This window comes from Artemia franciscana, chromosome 3, assembly GCF_032884065.1.
Source record: "Artemia franciscana chromosome 3, ASM3288406v1, whole genome shotgun sequence".
NCBI classification, from domain to species: Eukaryota; Metazoa; Arthropoda; class Branchiopoda; order Anostraca; family Artemiidae; genus Artemia; species Artemia franciscana.
In genome coordinates this window covers 55444380-55465329 of record NC_088865.1, presented here as the reverse complement: position 1 = coordinate 55465329, position 20950 = coordinate 55444380, and the positions used below count along the sequence as shown (strand labels likewise).

At 30.9% G+C, this 20950-nt stretch overlaps 1 long non-coding RNA gene across 1 annotated transcript in view; it reads right to left on the bottom strand.

Moving 5' to 3' along the window:
* The window catches only part of LOC136025436 (uncharacterized), a 222620-nt gene that overhangs the window by 34164 nt on the left and 167506 nt on the right, over positions 1-20950 (bottom strand). The gene's annotated exons all lie outside the window — the stretch shown is intronic.

The window sequence follows — 20950 nt, the reverse complement described above, 5'->3', positions numbered from 1 at the left end:
TTTTTTGTCCTTCGTTGAAAAGCAGTATTTTGTCGTACATGGATATAAAAGTGATATCTAGAGTGTTTGACTAGTTGTTCTATAGTTTAGAAACCAGTTTTGTAATATATATATTTTTGGATATGAATGTGATATCTTGAGTTCTGCTTCTTTGTTGTATTATTTAAAAACCAGTTTTAATGTATATTATGCTTTCTATATTAGTTTTTACTCTATAGGTTCTAAAAAATGGTTTATAAGAATGTAAATTCCTATAAAAGTATCAACTTTTTTCTTGTGATCTATTGTTAATATACCTTTATACTTATTCAAAATGATGTTGCACTCCATCCAAGGAACATCCAAGGAAATTAAAAAAATTTTGAGTAAAGATGATCTCCTTGAGGATCACTCGTCCCTTTCCGAACCTATAAAATGAACGACAAACCATAATACTTGACGCTTAAATATTTTTTCTTATATATTATATTAAAACAGAATCAAAAGAGTCTATAATAAGATACTAAGTGAATTACTAAATTAGTTACTGTAATTGTTTTTAATTTTGTTGATCTTTTTTACTTGCTATATTTTTAATAAACCTTGTGACTCTTTAAGTGCAAATGCAAATTTAAACTCCCTTTGAAGACCCGAACATAGGCTTCAGGCACTTAATGGAATCTGATATACCAGTATTCTACTCCCCAGTTTTGACTACTTGAGGTTTTAAATACCTGTTCTACATTCTTCTGAAGTAGTCACAAAAAGAAAATTCTGGAAAAAACGTCCCCATGAACATCGTTCCTGATAGAAGTGCAGCGCCGGATGCAGCTCTTCCTCAATAACTCGGTTCTTGGCATTCCTCGTTTAGATAATTGAATCGATGTCTTTACCTTAGGGTCTGCCATGATGGTTGAATGAAGGGAAGAAAATGTGAGAGAGCACGTTTAAGGGAGGAAAATTCATCTAGTATTAGAAAAAAGTCATCGACACTACTACAAACCTTTCATTTAGACGGTGGAGTTAGTCTTGTGTAGAGGTGCTCTACCATTGGTGCTCTAAAATGAATATTTATTTCAATATTACAGTGAATAGCATATTGAAACATATAAATTTTGGATTTTACAGAATGTAACACGTAGTATTTTACGATATTATTTTAGCAAAGAAACAAAAGCATCTTAATAATTGATCAGAAAATTGAAGGTTAATACCTTTTTTTTTATAGGAATATTACATTATTGAAAACAACATTGCAAGGAGTGACTATTGAGTAACACCTGCTATAGAATATACATTATGGCTAAATACAGGTTTATAAACTATAGAACAAAAAGGTAAGGACTCCTGATGTCTTGTTAATATTCAAAAATATATATTGCATAAAAACAGGTTTCAAACACTATAGAACAAGTAGTGAAAATCCAATATGCCTCTGTTATTTCTGTGTTCGACGAAATGTACGAAAACAAAAAACGAGGAAATGTTGAAAAAAGAATGAAGTAAATTCATAAGTAATAAAGATGATAAAGACAGCAGGGCGAAAAAGAAGTTTTTGCTTTTTAAAGAGTTCTCAAAAACATTTTTTGGTGGGAATGATTCTTCTTTTCATGAAAATGCAAATTTTACATTTTTTACATAGGAGTTTGATTCCACTACAGCAAAGTTTTCTTATATCCTGAATAAGATGGATTATTTTTTATTAGGATCAATTGATTTACTAGGGGTGCTATTTTCCTTTTTCAATAATTGGGTAGATTTTCTATAGGTAACATTAACCCTTCCAACTTTTGATGGTAATTAATTTTCATACCCAACTTTTGAAAGAAAATATGAAAGTTTTTGAATTTCACCTACTTTGAATAAGGATCAACATTCAATTCTGTTGATGTATCTAATGTTATCAAGACCCAGAGATTTCAGTTTATATCGTACTCAGATTTTAGGTTACTATTTAGCTGAATCACTACTTGCATAGAGTTTTATGCAACTTATTGTTTGATAAATCAAAATGAATAGAATATTATTTACTTTTTTATTTTACTTTCGTCATCAAGATTATGTTAATAAGAAGAAAAAAAACAAATTAACAAAAAGAAACTCTGGCTGCTTGAAAGAAATACAAAGAGCTCTACTGAATCAAAGACGAGCAGGAAAAAGGTCACATAATCTTCCAGACGTAAAACTACCAAAAATCCCCTCAATAAATAAATAAAACCAAAAACAAAAAGATATTACAATAAAGAACCGAGTTAAACTAAAAACAAGCAGAAATTAATATGATTAGGCCCGGCAACCTTCAAGCCATCTCAACAGTAAACTTAATTTGTAATTTGTACTTACCCCAATTCCATCTTAAGACCAGAAAATAATTTATACTTTACTGATAAAAATATAATAAAACAAATGAAGGTGAATTTTAAGTTTTATATATATATATATATATATATATATATATATATATATATATATATATATATATATATATGATAATATTTCATATATCTATCTGATATTATTCAAGCATCATTAGACCGGTAACGGTGTTATGATATTTCTAATTACCACATCTTCCGGATGAATCCCATCCGGAAAACATATGAAAAAAAAATCATTATTAAGACTTAAAAGAACAAATATTATCATATATATATATATATATATATATATATATATATATATATATATATATATATATATATATATATATATATATATATATATATAGAGCGACCAGAAAATAATTTATACTCTATGGAAAGTAAGTACATTTTTTTTCTTCAGTCCCGGCTTAAGGTACTTAAATGTTTTTGATATTCTGCTATTCAATTACCTCGTTTTTAAACCTCAAGGACTTAACTTTCTGCAAAACCATTTCTAAGAGGTATAAATAGAGGGGCTTGCTGGAATAAAGTAAGCAGAAAGATTGTTCCAGATAGAAGGGCAACACTGCATGAACTTTTTGCTCAAGTACTCAGTTACGGGTGTGTCCTCCTTTAGATAATTTGATCGAACTTTGATCCTTCCTCATGTGGATTCAAATACTGTACCTACGGCTAAATAAAGGGAGATAAATGCCATAGAGCTTGTTTGAGGGTGATGAATTCATTCATTTAAAAAAAAAACAGTCATCGACGGTGCATCAAGCCTTCCATTTAAATGGTTGACCGACTCGTGTATAGAGGCACAGCTATTCCCGTTTTCTCTTCTATGGATTTTTTTTGGTGGTGCTGTCAGTGTTATAGGAGCACCAGGATATAGTGGGTATCCTGATTCAGCTGAGGATCTGATACACAACTTTTAAACTAGGATAATTGAGCTGAATGGAAAAAGAGTGTTGCAGCAAAAGTTGTTCTGAGCTCACTCTGGTTCAAAGTGGTTTTTCCAAGAAAGATTGGTGAAGAAATAAATCCTTAGTAGATTAAACTCGTCAGCTCTCCTTGCAGTTTCATTGTTGAAACTGAATTGTGGTGTGCAAATGGCACATTTTTTTTATAATAAGCTGCTTCTTTGTTTTTGATACATTAAAGTTCATCATTCATGTATCAGAATACTTTCCAATTTTGTAAGGATATTGGAAACATATTTAGGCACTTTCTCTGTGCCTTTAATGAGAAAGGCTCCCCACGGTTGAGAACAAAGAGTGTTACTCGAACCGTCCCAATTAACCTCTTTTTGCATAGACACATTGTCTGCTGATCCTTTCTTAGAGGTGGAATACAAATGTTTCCAAATGCGATTATGGCATTATGATCACCCATGAAAGCATGAGTTTCTATGTTAAGTTTCTATGTCTCCTCAGTAACCAAAGCTGTCAGGATTCACCCGTGGAGCTTGATCCCACTGCTCTTTACTTCAGAGCTGAGATTGGTGTCAGTTATGCAAATAATAATTGTTTTGCCTGAGTTTACTTACTATGGGAATGGGTCAAACTTTTATTTGAAACCAGGTACAATGTAGTGAGCCGACGGAAACAGGTCTGTTTGGATGGTCGGTAGACGTTTCAAAGGTCCTGTAAAAAAGTCTGTTTTGTCCAAGGCTTTCAATTATTGTTTATCATTACCACATAAAAGAAGCTTTGGTGGGTGGTTATCCCCAAAAGACAAATGTATCCTATGTCAAGCATCATTAGACAGGTAACGGTGTTATAATATTCCTAATTACCACATCTTCAACATGGAAGTGGAAGGTCATAATTGGTTGGATTCAGCGAAAGTAAATCCCATCAGGAAAACATCTGAATAAAAATCATTATTAAGACTTTAAAGAACAAATATCATCATATATATATACATATATATATATATATATATATATATATATATATATATATATATATATATATATATATATATATATATATATATATATATATATATATATATATATATATATATATAATTTAAAATTCACCTTCATTTGTTTATTATATTTTTATCAATAAAATACAAATTATTTTCTGGTTTTAAGATGGAATCGTGGTAAGTACAAATTACAAATTATTTCTACTGTTTAGATGGCTTGAAGGTTGCCGGGTCTAATCATATTAATTTCTGCTTGTTTTTAGTTTAACTCGGTTTTTCATTCTAATATCTTTTTGTTTTTGGTTTTATTTATTTATTGAGGGGATTTTTGGTAGTTTTACACCTGGAAGATTATATGACTTTTTTCCTGCTCGTCTTTGATTCAGTAGAGCTCTTTGCAATTCTTTCAAGCAGCCAGAGTTTCTTTTTGTTAATTGTTTTTTTTTTCTTATTAACATAATCTTTATGACGAAGGTAAAATAAAAAAGTAAATAATATTCTATTCATTTTGGTTTATCAAACAATAAGTTGCATCAAACTGTATGCAAGTAGTGATACAGCTAAATAGTAACCTAAAGTCTGAGTAAGATATTAACTGAAACCTCTGGGTCTTGATAATATTAGATACATCAAAAGAATTGAATGTTGATCCTTATTCAAAGTAGGTGAAATTCAAAAACTTTCAAATTTTCTTTAAAAAGTTGGGTATGAAGATTAATTACCATGAAAAGTTGGATGGGTTAATGTTACCTATAAAAAATCTACCCAATTTTTGAAAAAGGAAGATAACACCCTTAATAAATCAATTGATCCTAATAAAAAATTATCCATCTTATTCAGGATATAAGAAAACTTTGCTGTAGTGGAATCAAACTCCTATGTAAAAAATGTAAAATTTGCATTTGCATCAAAAGAAGAATCATTCCCACCAAAAATTGTTTTTGTGAACGGTTTAAAAAGCGAAAAATTCTTTTTCTCCCTGCTGTCTTTATCATCTTTATTACTTATGACTTTACTTCATTGTTTTTTCAACATTTCCTCGTTTTTGTTTTTGCACATTTCGTCAAACACAGAAATAAAAGAGACACATTGGATTTTTACTACTTGTTCTATACTGTTTGAAACCTGTTTTTATGCAAAATATTTTTTTCAATATGAATAAGATATCAGGAGTTCTTACCTTTTTGTTCTATAGTTTATAAACCAAAAGATAAAAAGTTTATATTCTATAGCAGGTTTTACTCAATAGTCACTCCCTGCAATGTTATTTTCAATAATTTAATATTCCTATCAAACAGTTCGTGGTAACGAACTGTAGTAAGGAGCGATCCGGCTCAATAGTAACCAAAACTCTAAAAAATTGAATTTTGATATCAATAGCTACATCAAAAGAATCGCATTTTAATGCTGATTTTAAATATATAAGTTTCATCAAGTTTAGTCTTACCCATCAAAAGTTACGAGCCTGGGAAAATTTGCTTTATTTAGGAAAATAGGGGGAAACACCCCCTAAAAGTTTTAGGATCTTAACGAAAATGACACCATCAAATTCAGCGTAGCAGAGAACCCTACTGTAGAAGTTTCAAGCTCCTATCTACAAAAATGTGGAATTTTGCATTTTTTGCCAGAAGACAAATCACGGGTGCGTGTCTATTTTTTTTTTTTTTTTTTTTTTTTTTTTTTTTTTCCAGGGGTCATCGTATCGACCAAGTGGTCCTAGAATGTCGCAAGAGGGCTCATTCTAACGGAAATGAAAAGTTTTAGTGCCCTTTATAAGTGACCAAAAAAATTGGAGGGCATCTAGGCCCCCTCCCACGCTCATTTTTTTCCCAAAGTCAACGGATCAAAATTTTGAGATAGCCATTTTGTTCAGCATAGTCGAAAATCATAATAACTATGTATTTGGGGGTGACTTAATACCCCACAGTTCCTGGGGGAGGGGCTGCATGTTACAAACTTCAACCAGTTTTTACATATAATAATGGTTATTGGGAAGTGTACAGACGTTTTCAGGGGGATGTTTTTGGTTTTGGGGGTAGGGTTGAAGGAGGGGGCTATGTGGGAGGATCTTTCCTTGGAGAAATATGCCATGGGGGAAAAAATTCAATGAAAAGGGCGCAGGACGAATCTGGTCACGTTAGAAAAAAACGTCAAATTCAGAGCTTAATATACAATACTGGGTGTTCGGAGCCTCTTTATTATGGAGTATAATTTGAAAATAACATAACTATACGAGCGATAAAACATATATACCACAACCATAACTCAACTAACGAAAGAACTGCTAAGAGATAACACAACTATAAAGCGAAAACAGGTGAAAACTAACGGGAAAATAAACGAACTAAGAGGTGGAAGGGGCCCAGAGAAAAAATATAATCCTTTTTCAATTTTGAGCCTAACTTCCGCAAAGGAGTAATAATGTCAGAAGCCCCGAAATACCGAATTATTTTCTTTTCAAACAGTTCGTGGTAAAGAACTGTAGTAAGGGGCGACCCGGCTCAATAGTAAACGGAACTCTAAAAAACGGAATTTTGATGCTAAAAGATACATCAAAAGAATCGAATTTTCACGCTGATTCTAAATATATAAGTTTCAATTAATTTAGTCTTTGTCATCAAAAGTTACGAGCCTGAGAAAATTTGCCCTATTTTGGAAAAAAGGGGGAAACATCCCCTAAAGTCATAGAATCTTAACGGAAATCACACTATCGCATTCGGCATATCAGAGAACTCTATAGCAAAAATTTCAAGCTCCTATCTAAAAAAATGTGGAATTTCATATTTTTTGCCAGAAGACAAATCACGGGTGCGTGTTTATTTGTTTGTTTGTTGTTGTTTTTTTCTTTTCCCCAGGGGTCATCGTATCGACCAGGTGGTCTTAGAGTGTCGCAAGAGGGCTCATTCTTAAGGAAATGAAAAGTTCTAGTGCCCTTTTTAAGTGATAAAAAAAATGGAGGGCAAATAGGCCCCCTCCCACGCTAATTTTTTTCCAAAAGTCAACAGATTAAAATTTTAAGATAGCCATTTTGTTCCGCATAGTCGAAAACCATAATAACTATGTCTTTGGGAATGACTTACTCCCCCAAAATTCCTGGGGGAGGGGCTGCAAGTTACAAACTTTGATCAGTGTTTACATATAGTAATGGTTATTGGGAAGTGTACAGACGTTTTAGCCAAAGAAAATTAATATACTAATTTCATTTCAATAATTTATGTGCGGAGAGCCAAAATCAAACATGCATTAATTCAAAAACGTTCAGAAATTAAATAAAAAAAACTGGTTTTTTAACTTAAAGTAAGGAGCGACATTAAAACTTAAAACGAACAGAAATTACTTCGTATATGAAAGAGATTGCTTCCTCATCAACGCCCCGCTCTTTACGCTAAAGTTTTTTTTGTTTTAAAAAGAAGAGTTGAGAGAAAGAGTCAAACTTTAGCGTAAAGAGCGGGGCGTTGATGAGGAAGCAGCCTCTTTCATATACGAAGTAATTTCTGTTCGTTTTAAGTTTTTACGTCGCTCCTTACTTTCAGTTAAAAAAACTAGTTTTTTTTATTTAATAAAAAAGAAGGTATTAACCTTCTATTTTCTGATCAATTATTCGGGTGCCTTTGTTACTTTGCTAAAATAATATCGTAATATACTACGTGTTAGATTATGTAAAATCTGAAACTTACATGTTTCAATATGCTATTCACTGTAATATCACGAAATAAATATTCATTTACTATAAAAGCCAAAAATTAGTTAGCTTATAATCAAAATAGCCATTGTCTTCAGAGTGATCACGTAACAACGTGACACTGTAATTATTCCAACGATTGAAGCGTAGACAATTTTAAACCATGACTATTCTAATTTCTTAGAAATGAACTAAGAGTTCGTATGGCGTATTTCTATACCATACCCAGGTAGGTATATTCAACCGTTCACACTTATCATAGTGACAGTTGTACCATAGAAATCCTCTAATTTGCTAGTCCTAACATTTGTCAATATCAAAATTAAAATTCTCAATTTGAACTGCTTGTTCTCTTTATAGCTTAAATGGATGGAACGATCCACAAGTTTGATTATGATTATCTAAAATAGTGCAGTTCTTACATCCCATCAAAGTCTAGACATTTTTGGCCCATTTCTTCACTATTGGCTCCTGTACTGATTGTTACAAAGTAACATATATCTATAGATATATTCTTTTACTCTAGGCAACTCTTAAGAAAATAGTCTATTGGCTCCCTTAGGAACGTTTGAGTAATTGAAGCTCAAGAATTTCATCAAACCAATTTATTCTGCTTTCCTACTAGGGTTTATCAGGGATGTATCGAGGCTACTGAACTATTTAATTATGTCTAATAAATTATATGTTTTACTACGTTATGATGAAGACCGCTATTCAACAGAATATTTGCTTTATGTTTTGTGACAGAATTTTAAGCGATGTTGAATTTGCTGAAGATTTAGCACTCATGACAAACACCCTCGAAGAACTGCGAGCATCGCTGGCAGTTATGAGAGAACAAGCTTGAAAGGTTGGGTTCAATATCAACATGAGCCAAACAAAAAGTAGTCATGAAGAATGTCAATTAAATCCTTCCGGTAACTCGTCCTACGAAGATGTGCATATTTAAGGGATCGTTCTGCTCAGTCTCACTCTATGGCAGAGAACCTTTGCGAGTTACAACCAACTTTATGAGCATGCTGGATTTAGTTCAAATCAAAGGAACAAAATACAGCACTAATACCTAAATCAATAAGAAACTATTTCATACAGGAGAGGTACTGCCGCTTTCTAAATGACGCTAGGGTTTTTTAGTACTTTCAGAAGAGCTATTTACTCTAATTAAACAGCCTTTGTAATTCAGGGGTCACTCTCAATATATTTAAACAAATTTCGAAATTTAGGGTAGAGATCTAGGTATTAATGAAGGGGCAAACCCATTCATTAACGTAATAATTTTGTTTACTTTAAGTTTTAATGTATTTTTTCTTAGACACCTACTCTTTCTCCCAATTTCTGTTTATCTCTACTCTCTTTACCATTATTGTCACTTCTGAGTATAATCGTCTTTGCAACTTTTATTAATTTTCTGGTCCTCTGTTTAAAACAAAAACAGTATTTTACTGTACGTGGATAAAAAAAATAGTATCTTGAGTTTTTACCTACTTTTTCTGCAGTTAAGAAACCTGTTTTTACAAAATGGTTATTTTTGAGCATGAAAGTTATGTTTTATGTTTTTACCTATTTATTCTAGAGTTTAAAAATGGGTTTCTATACAGATTATATTTTCTATTGTATTTATTGCTCTATAAGATGAATAATATTATTTTAAAAATATAACTTTGAAAAATAAAGTGTAAAGCTTCCATTTTCTGATCTATTATTTAGACTATCTTTTTTACTTTTCTATTTTTACGTAGTAAAATCTAGGAAGAGTTAAATAACGGTGAACAAAACTGAACTTCTTTAGGATTTAAAAATCAATTTTGATTTTATTTTATCTTTTTTATTAACTGTAATTCTTGTAAACTGTTTGACTCTTTAAGTGCAAATGGAAATTTACACCCCCTTTAAGACAAAAGCATAATTTGCACTTTTCTGAAATGAAAATATATCTGAAATGTTTTCAATTTTGTTACTGTAATAAATAAACAAATGGTTAAAACTTTAAGGAACAAATATTAGCATGTGTATAGGACAATTCAGGGGTTCTTCAGGGGTTATTCTTAAAGAATTGGAACAAAGTTAAATCTTTGGCGTAAAGAGCGAGGTATTGAAGAGGAGACAAACGTTTTATATACATTATAATTCCAGTTCATTTTAAGTTTTATTGTTGCTCCTTACGTTTGTTGAAACAAAAACAGTTTGTTTTGAAAATTAACATTTTCTGTTTAATTGTTAATGTAACTCCTTTCACTCAATATTCATTCTTTAGATATAATATGATGCTCATAATACTTTAGAAGAAGTTTTTTTAATCTATAACATAACAAACTCTATATTAATATTTCCACTTTATTTAAAAATCCAAATTTCTTTCTTTTTCTATTTTTTCTTAAGACCCGAGCCCTCTTTCCCTATTTATTTTTATTTCTATTATCTGTACCTTTTTTGTTACTTCTGACTAACATTGTCTTTGCGACTTTCAATGATTTTTGGTCATTTGTTAAAAAAAAATATTTTGTTGCACGTGGATATGAAAATGAAACCTTCTGTTTTTACCTACTTTTTCTATAGTTTAGAAACCTTTTTTAATACAATGTATAATTTTGAATATGAAAGTGATATCTTGAGATCGACCCAGTGGTCCGAAAATAATGCCAGAGGTTTTCTTCGAAGGGAAATTAAAAGTTTTAGCGTCCTTTTAATGTGATAAAATTCTACATGTTAGGAACCTATATAAAATGTTTTCTATAACATGTTTTACTCTTTACGTTCTAAAATGTAATTTTTAAGCATGTAACTTCCAAAACAAAATGTTAACCTTCCATTTTGGGATTTATTATTTGGGCACCTTTTTAATTTTCTAAAATAACGTCGTAAAATCTAGGAAAAGTTCAAAAATGGTGGGTAAAGATAAACTTCTTTAGTATTAGCCATCCCCTACCCCATCAAAACGATGAAAATCAAGACACAGTACTTGACACAGGAAGATTCATTCCTGTATATTAAATTATCAAATATCAAGGGGGTCTACTTAATTTTGATGTTATTCGAGTTGTATTGTTAACTGTACTTTTTGTAAACTATGTGACTCTTTAAGTGCAAATCCAAATTTGCACCCTCTTTGAAGAAAATAACATAATTTGTTATGTTATTTATAATAAGCCCTATATAAATCATAAGCCCTAGTTATATTGTGAAACAGCTAGAACCCCCCCCCCCCCAACCAAGTCTCTATTTCCCCACCACCAAAAATCATCTTATAAAAATATTGGAATAGCCATTTTATTCAACATAGTTGAAAGATCAATACACCATGTTTTTGAAGATTACTTGACCCCCAATAGTTCACTGGGAGAAAGCATCGCCAGTTGGGACCCTCATGGCTTCTGAACAATAGACATAATTTGCACTTACCCCAATTCCTTCTAAAGACAGGTATTTAATTTGCACTTTTACGCTTTTACTCCAGAACCTTCCCAAAAAAAAACAGTCCATCAATGAATGGGACAAATAGCATGGGATATAACTTTGCAAGCCCCCTCCATCACTTTCCCACAGATCGCACAACAAATTCAGCCATCTTTAAGCACGAAGACTCGAAACAATTCTCTCATTCCCTAGAAATACATATTTATAAAATCGAATAGTGGCCTGACACAGGGATGATCAGCTTCAATGCTTCAAAACATGAAAGGTACCCAGCGAATACCCAAATTTAATTTTCAGAAACGAAATTTGAACCTGAAAAAAGAGTCAACGAGATTTGTCCATTGGGGATTAATTCTTCCATCGATCTTTCTTGGAACTACCCTTCTTTTTAGTTGTATTTTTTCTTAATAATGCACAAGAAGTTGTTTTACTCTATTGCCTGAAAACAGTAATATTAAGATTTGAACATTTACTTTTTCTCTTTTTAGACCCCCCCCCCTTTTCTGCCTTTCTACCTCTTTTTTGTCTGACTAGATTTGTTTCAATGCCATCTCTATATATTTCTTTACTTTTCAATAAAAATGTCTTTGCAGCTTTCAATACTTTTTTGTCGTTCGTTGAAAAGCAGTATTTTGTCGTACATGGATATAAAAGTGATATCTAGAGTATTTGACTAGTTGTTCTATAGTTTAGAAACCAGTTTTGTAATGTATATATTTTTGGATATGAATGTGATATCTTGAGTTCTGCTTCTTTGTTGTATTATATAAAAACCAGTTTTAATGTATATTATGCTTTATATATTAGTTTTTACTCCATAGGTTCTAAATAATGATTTATAAGAATGTAAATTCCTACAAAAGTATCAACTTTTTTTCTTGTGATCTATTGTTAATATACCTTTATACTTATTCAAAATGTTGTTGCGCTATCCAAGGAAATTAGAAAAATTTTGAGTAAAGATGATCTCCTTGAGGATCACTCGTCCCTTTCCGAACCTATAAAATGAACCAAATACCATAATACTTGACGCTCAAACATTTTTTCTTATATATTATATTAAACAGAATCAAAAGAGTCTAATAACATACTAAGTAAATTACTAAATTAGCTACCGTAATTGTTTTTAATTTTGTTGATCTTTTTTACTAGCTATATTTTGAAATAAACTTTGTGACTCTTTAAATTCAAATGTAAATTCAAACTCCCTTTGAAGACCTGAACATAATTTTTACTTTTATGAAGAAAACAAATATTTTCTTCCTATATTCAAGGCTTCAGGCACTTAATGGAATCTGATATACCAGTATTCTACTCCCCGGTTTTGACTACTTGAGGTTTTAAATACCTGTTCTACATTCTTCTGAAGTAGTCACAAAAAGAAAATTCTGGAAAAAAACGTCCCCATCAACATCGTTCCAGATAGAAGTGAAACGCAGGATGCAGCTCTTCTTCAAGGTTCTTGGCATTCCTCGTTTAGATAATTGAATCGATGTTTTTACCTTAGGGTCTGCCATGATGGTTGAATGAAGGGGAGAAAATGTGAGAGAGCACGTTTAAGGGAGGAAAATTCATTTAATATTAGAAAAAAGTAATCGACACTACTACAAACCTTTCATTTAGAGGGTAGAGTTAGTCTTGTGTAGAGGTGCTCTATCATTGGTGCTCTGAAATGAATTTTTATTTCGATAATACAGTGAATAGTATATCTAAACATGTAAATTTCGGATTTTACAGAATCTAACACGTAGTATTTTACGATATTATTTTAGCAAAGAAACAAAAGCATCTTAATAATTGATCAGAAAATTGAAGGTTAATACTTTTTTTTATAGGAATATTACATTATTGAAAACAAATTTGCAAGGAGTGACTATTGAATAAAACCTGCTATAGAATATACATTATGTCTAATAACAGGTTTATAAACTATAGAACAAAAAGGTAAGGACTCCTGATATCTTGTTCATATTCAAAAATATATATTGCATAATAACAGGTTTCAAACAGTATAGAACAAGTAGTAAAAATCCAATATGCCTCTTTTATTTCTGTGTTCGACGAAATGTACGAAAACAAAAACGAGGAAATGTTGAAAAAACAGTGAAGTAAAGTCATAAGCAAAAGACAGCTGGGCGAAAAAGAATTTTTAGCTTTTTAAAGAGTTCTCAAAAACAATTTTTGGTGGGAATGATTCTTCTTTTCATGAAAATGCAAATTTTACATTTTTCACATAGGAGTTTGATTCCACTACAGCAAGTTTGCTGTAGTTTGAGACAAGTTTGGAGTTTGATATATATATATATATATATATATATATATATATATATATATATATATATATATATATATATATATATATATATATATATATATATATATATATATATATATTTATATATATAACTTAAAATTCACCTTCATTTGTTTATTATATTTTTATCAGTAAAGTACAAATTATTTTCTGGTCTTAAGATGGAATCGGGGTAAGTACAAATTACAAATTATGTCTACAGTTTAGATGGATTGAAGGTTGCAGGGCCTAAACATATTAATTTCTGCTTGTTTTTAGCTTAACTCGGTTTTTTATTCTAATATCTTTTTGTTTTTGTTTTTATTTATTTATTTAGGGGAATTTTGGTAGTTTTACGCCTGGAAGATTATATGACTTTTTTCCTGCTCGTCTTTGATTCAGTAGAGCTCTTTGCATTCCTTTCAAGCAGCCAGAGTTTCTTTTTGTTAATTTGTTTTTTTTCTTATTAACATAATCTTTATGACGAAAGTAAAATAAAAAAGTAAATAATATTCTATTCATTTTGGTTTATCAAACAGTTCGCGGTAACAAACTGTAGTAAGGAGCGACCCGGCTCAATAGTAACCAAAACTCTAAAAAATGGAATTTTGATACCAATAGCTACATCAAAAGAATTGCATTTTAATGCTTGTTTTAAATATATAAGTTTCATCAAGTTTAGACTTACCCATCAAAAGTTACGAGCCTGAGAAAATTTGCGTTATTTTAGAAAATAGGGGGAAACGCCCCATAACAGTCATAGAATCTTAACGAAAATCACACCATCAGATTCAGCGTATCAGAGAACCCTACTGTAGAAGTTTCGAGCTCCTATCTACAAAAATGTGGAATTTTGCATTTTTTGCCAGAAGGCAGATCACGGATGCGCGTTTATTTGTTTTTTTGTTTTTGTTTTTTTTTTTTCCAGGGGTGATCGTATCGACCTAGTTGTCCTAGAATGTTGCAAGAGGGCTCATTCTAACGGAAATGAAAAGTTCTAGTGCCCTATTTAAGTGACCAAAAAAATTGGAGGGCACCTAGGCCCCCTCCCACGCTAATTATTTTCCCAAAGTCAACGGATCAAAATTCTGAGATAGCCATTTTATTCAACGTAGTCGAAAAACCTTATAACTATGTCTTTGGGGACGACTTACGCCCCCACAGTCCCCGTGGGAGGGGCAACAAGTTACAAACTTTGACCTGTGCTTACATATAGTAATGGTTATTGGGAAGTATACAGGCGTTTTCAGGAGGATTTTTTTGGTTTGGGGGAGGGGTTGAGAAGAGGGGGATATGCTGGGGGAACTTTCCTTCGAGAATTTGTAATGGGAGAAGAAATTTCCATGAAGGGAGAGCAGGATTTACTAGCATTATTTAAAAAAAAAAACAATTAAAAAATAAATGTGAAAAAGCTTTTTCAGCTGGAAGTAAGGAACAGCAATAAAACTTAAAACAAACAGAAATTATTACCCATATGAGGGGCTCACCTCCTTCTAATACCTCGCTCTTTACGCTAAAGTATTTTTGGTAATTTCAACTACTTATTCTACGGCTTTTGTGATTCAGGGGGTCATTCTTAATGAATTGGGATAAAATTTAAGCTTTAGTGTCAAGAGCGAGGTACTTACGATGGGGCGAATCACCTCATATATGTAATAAAAACATGAGAATACAAAAGTTCTTTACGTAAGCTAATTTATAAGTTACGTAAATCTTTTACCAATAAAAAGATTCGTAAAAAATTAAAAGTTCTAGTTGCCTTTTTAATTAACCAAAAAATCGGAGGGCAACTAGGCTTTGTCCCCCGCTCTTTTTTTCTCAAAATCATTCGATCAAAATTATGAGAAAGCCATTGAGCCAAAAGAAAAATATGCAAATTTCGTTTTGATTATTCCTCTGCGGAGAGCCAAAATCAAAACATGCATTGATTCAAAAACGTTCAGAAATTAAATAAAAAAAAAACAAGTTTTTTTAACTGAAAGTAAGGAGCGACATTAAAACTTAAAACGCACAGAAATTACTTCGTATATGAAAGAGGCTGCTTCCTCATCAACGCCCCGCTCTTTACGCTAAAGTTTTTTACTGTTTTAAAAAGAAGAATTGAGAGAAAGAGTCAAACTTTGGCGTAAAGAGCGGGGCGTTGATGAGGAAGCAGCCTCTTTCATATACGAAGTAATTTCTGTGCGTTTTAAGTTTTAATGTCGCTCCTTACTTTCAGTTAAAAAAAACTTGTTTTTTTTATTTAATCAAACACGAAATCAAACACAAGTAAATAATTTTCTATTCATTTTGGTTTATCAAACAATAAGTTGCATCAAACTGTATGCAAGTAGTGATACAGCTAAATAGTAACCTAAAGTCTGAGTAAGATATTAACTGAAATCTCTGGGTCTTGATAATATTAGATACATCAAAAGAATTGAATGTTGATCCTTATTCAAAGTAGGTGAAATTCAAAAACTTTTATATTTTCTTTCAAAAGTTGGGTATGAAAATTAATTACCATCAAAAGTTGGACGTGTTAATGTTACCTATAAAAAATCTACCCAATTTTTGAAAAAGGAAGATAACACCCTTAATAAATCAATTGATCCTAATAAAAAATTATCCATCTTATTCAGGATATAAGAAAACTTTGCTGTAGTGGAATCAAACTCCTATGTAAAAAATGTAAAATTTGCATTTTCATCAAAAGAAGAATCATTCCCACCAAAAATTGTTTTCGGGAACTCTTTAAAAAGAAAAAAATTCTTTTTCTCCCTGCTGTCTTTATCATCTTTATTACTTATGACTTTACTTCATTGTTTTTTCAACATTTCCTTGTTTTTGTTTTTGCACATTTCGTCGAACACAGAAATAAAAGAGACATAATGCATTTTTACTACTTGTTCTATACTGTTTGAAACCTGTTTTTATGCAATATATATTTTTGAATATGAATAAGATATCAGGAGTCCTTATCATTTTGTTCTATAGTTTATAAACCTGTTTTAAAACATAATGTATATTCTATAGCAGGTTTTACTCAATAGTCACTCCCTGCAATGTTGTTTTCAATAATGTAATATTCCTATAAAAAAGAAGGTATTAACCTTCTATTTTCTGATCAATTATTCGGGTGCCTTTGTTACTTTGCTAAAATAATATCGTAAAATAATGCATGTTAGATTCTGTAAAATCCGAAACTTACATGTTTCAATATGCTATTCACTGTAATATCACGAAATAAATATTCATTTTCAATAAAAGCCGAAAATTAGTTAGCTTATAATCATAATAGCCATTGTCTTCAGAGTGATCATGTAACAACGTGACACTCTAATTATTCCAACGATTGAAGCGTAGACAATTTTAAACCATGACTATTCTATTTTCTTAGAAATAAACTAAAAGTTTGTATGGTGTATTTTTATACCATACCCAGGTAAGTATATTCAACCGTTCACACTTATCATTTTGACAGTTGTACCATAGAAATCCTCTAATTTGCTAGTCCTAAAATTTTTCAATATCAAAATTAAAATTCTCAATTTGAACTGCTTGTTCTCTTTATAGCTTAAATGGATGGAACGATCCACAAGTTTGATTATAATTATCTAAAATAGTGCAGTTCTTACATCCCATCAAAGTCTAGACATTTTTGGCCCATTTTTTCACTATTGGCTCTTGTACTGATTGTTTCAAAGTAACATATATCTATAGATACATTCTTTTACTCTAGGTAACTCTTAAGAAAATAGTCTATTGGCTCCCTTAGGAACGTTGGAGTAATTGAAGCTCAAGAATTTCATCAAACCGAGCCTTTCTGCTTTCTTACTAGGGTTTATCAGGGATGTATCGTGGCTACTGAACTATTTAATTATGTCTAATAAATTATATGTTTTACTACGTTATGATGAAGACCGCTATTCAACAGAACATTTGCTTTATGTTTTGTGACAGAATTTTAAGTGATGTTGAATTCGCTGAAAATCTAGACTCATGACAAACAACCTCGAAGAACTTCGAGCAGTGCTTGCAGTTATGAGAGAACGAGCTTGAAAGGTTGGATTCAATATCAACGTGAGCCAAACAAAAAGTAGTCATGAAGAATGTCAATTACATCCTTCCTGTAACTCGTCCTCCAAAGATGTGCATATTTAAGGGATTGTTCGGCTCAGTCTTACTCAATGGCAGAGAACCTTGACGAGTTACAACCAACTTTTTGAGCATGCTGGATTTAGTTCAAATCAAAGGACCAAAAAACAGCAGTAATACCTAAGGCATTAACAAACTATTTCATACAGGAAAGGTACTGCCGCTTTCTAAATGACGCTAAAGTTTTTTAGTACTTTCAAAAGAGCTATTTACTCTAATTAAACAGTCTTTGTGATTCAGGGGTCATTCTTAAAGGATTTAAAAAAATTTCAAAATTTAGCGTAGAGATCTAGGTATTAATGAAGGGGCAAACCCACTCATTAACGTAATAATTTTGTTTACTTTAAGTTTTAATGTTGCTTATTACTTTCAGATGAAAAACTAATTTTTACGTATTTAATTCATATTAAATGTTATAGGGACTCATTTCACTCAATATTGTATATTTTCAGTTGATACTTATTTATTTCTATATAATATTTTACAAGATATATTTTTACTCTATAGCTTGAGAACAACAATATTAAGACTTCCGATTTATTTAAAAATACTAATCTTCCTCTTCCTCTTTATTTTTTCTTAGACACCTACTCTTTCTCCCAATTTCTGTTTATCTCTACTCTCTTTACCATTATTATCACTTCTGAGTATAATCGTCTTTGCAACTTTTATTAATTTTCTGGTCCTCTGTTTAAAACAAAAACAGTATTTTACTGTACGTGGATAAAAAAAATAGTATCTTGAGTTTTTACCATTTTATTCTGCAGTTAACAAACCTGTATTTACAAAATGGTTATTTTTGAGCATGAAAGTTATGTCTTATGTTTTTACCTATTTATTCTACAGTTTAAAAATTGGTTTCTATACAGATTATATTTTCTATTGTATTTCTTGCTCTATAAGATGAATAATATTATTTTAAAAATATAACTTTGAAAAATAAAGTGTTAAGCTTCCATTTTCTGATCTATTATTTAGACTATCTTTTTTACTTTTCTATTTTAATTTTCTTTCTTTTTTAATTTTCTAAAATTACGTAGTAAAGTCTAGGAAGAGTTAAATAACGGTGAACAAAACTGAACTTCTTTAGGATCAGGCATTCCTTCTTCCAGCTACACGATGAACCTCAAGCCAAAATACATGGCACACAAAGATTCATCCATGTATATTATATTATCAAACATAAAGAGAATCTACTTATGTTGTTAAACTAACTTAAAAATCAATTTTGATTTTATTTGATCTCTTTTATTAACTGTAATTCTTGTAAACTGTGTGACTCTTTAAATGCAAATTCAAATTTACACCCCCTTTAAGACAAAAGCATAATTTGCACTTTTCTGAAAAAGAAAATATTTCTGACATGTTTTCAATTTTGTTACTGTAATAAATAAACAAATTGTTAGAACTTTAAGGACCAAATATTAGCATGTGTATAGGACAATTCAGGGGTTATTCAGGGGTTATTCTTAAGGAATTGGAACAAAATTCGAACTTTGGCGTAAAGAGCGAGGTATTGAAGAGGAGACAAACGCCTCATATACATTATAATTCCAGTTCATTTTAAGTTTTATTGTTGCTCCTTACGTTTGTTGAAACAAAAACAGTTTGTTTTGAAAATTAACATTTTCTGTTTAATTGTTAATGTAACTCCTTTTACTCAATATTCATTCTTTAGATATAATATGATGTTCATAATACTTTAGAAGAGGTTTTTTTAATCTATAGCATAACAAAGTGTATATTAATATTTCCACTTTATTTAAAAATACAAATTTATTTCTTTCTCTATTTTTTTTTAAGACCCGAGCCCTCTTTCCCTATTTATTTTTATTTCTATTATCTGTACCTTTTTGTTACTTCTGACTAACATTGTCTTTGAGACTTTCAATGATTTTTGGTCATTTGTTAAAAAAAAATATTTTGTTGCACGTGGATATGAAAATGAAACCTTCTGTTTTTACCTACTTTTTCTATAGTTTAGAAACCTTTTTTAATACAATGTATAATTTTGAATATGAAAGTGATATCTTGAGATCGACCCAGTGGTCCAAAAATAATGCCAGAGGTTTTCTTCGAACGGAAATTAAAAGTTTTAGTGTTCTTTTAATGTGATAAAATTCTAAATTTTAGGAACCTATATAAAATGTTTTCTATAACATGTTTTACTCTTTATGTTCTAAAATATTATTTATAAGAATATAGCTTCCAAAACAAAATATTAAACTTCCATTATTGGATCTAAAAATTTGGGTATTATTATTGGGTATGTTATTTTTCTAAAATAACGTTGTAAAATCTAAGAAGAGTTCAAAAATGGTGGGTAAAAATGCACTTCTTTACTATTAGGCATCCCCCACCCCTGCTAAACGATGAAAATAATGACATAGTACTTGACACAGAAAGATTCATTCCTGTATATTATAATATCAAAAATCAAGGGGGTCTATACTTATAGTGTCAATATAACTTAAAAACCAATTTTGATGTTATTCGAGTTGTATTGTTAACTGTATTTCTTGTTAACTATCAGAATCTTTAAATGCAAATGCAAATTTGTATCCTCTTTGAAGAAAATAACATAATTAGTACTTTTCTAAAAAGAAAGTATATTTGAAATATTTTCATTTCTATGAGTTCATTTGATTGTAAATCATAAGTCCTAGTTTCCTTTTTAACTGATCAAATACACTGCGAAACAGCTAGATCCCCCCCCCCCAACCACTTCTCTTTCCCACCATTTTCCCACCACCAATAAACATCTTATAAAAATATTGGAATAGCAATTTTATTCAACATAGTCGAAAGGTCAATACACAATGTTTTTGAGGATTACTTGACCCCCAATAGTTCAATGGGAGAAGGTATTACCATTTGGGACTTTAAAGGTCTAGTGCAATCAAAATTACTTAAATTACTTTATAGACATATTTTTGTTGGAGGGGGGGCGAGATTTTTCTTGGGAGAGGATAGGAAGAATGATTTTTACATTGAGGAATTTTCTTATAGGGGAAGGGAATTTTGTGTGGTTGGGAAGCCGGATAAAAGTACTATTTTTCACTTTTCTATATATAGTATTTATTATTTGTTAATATATGACTTATGTTCAAGGTGGAGTTTCTATGGGCGGGTGGGGGAGAT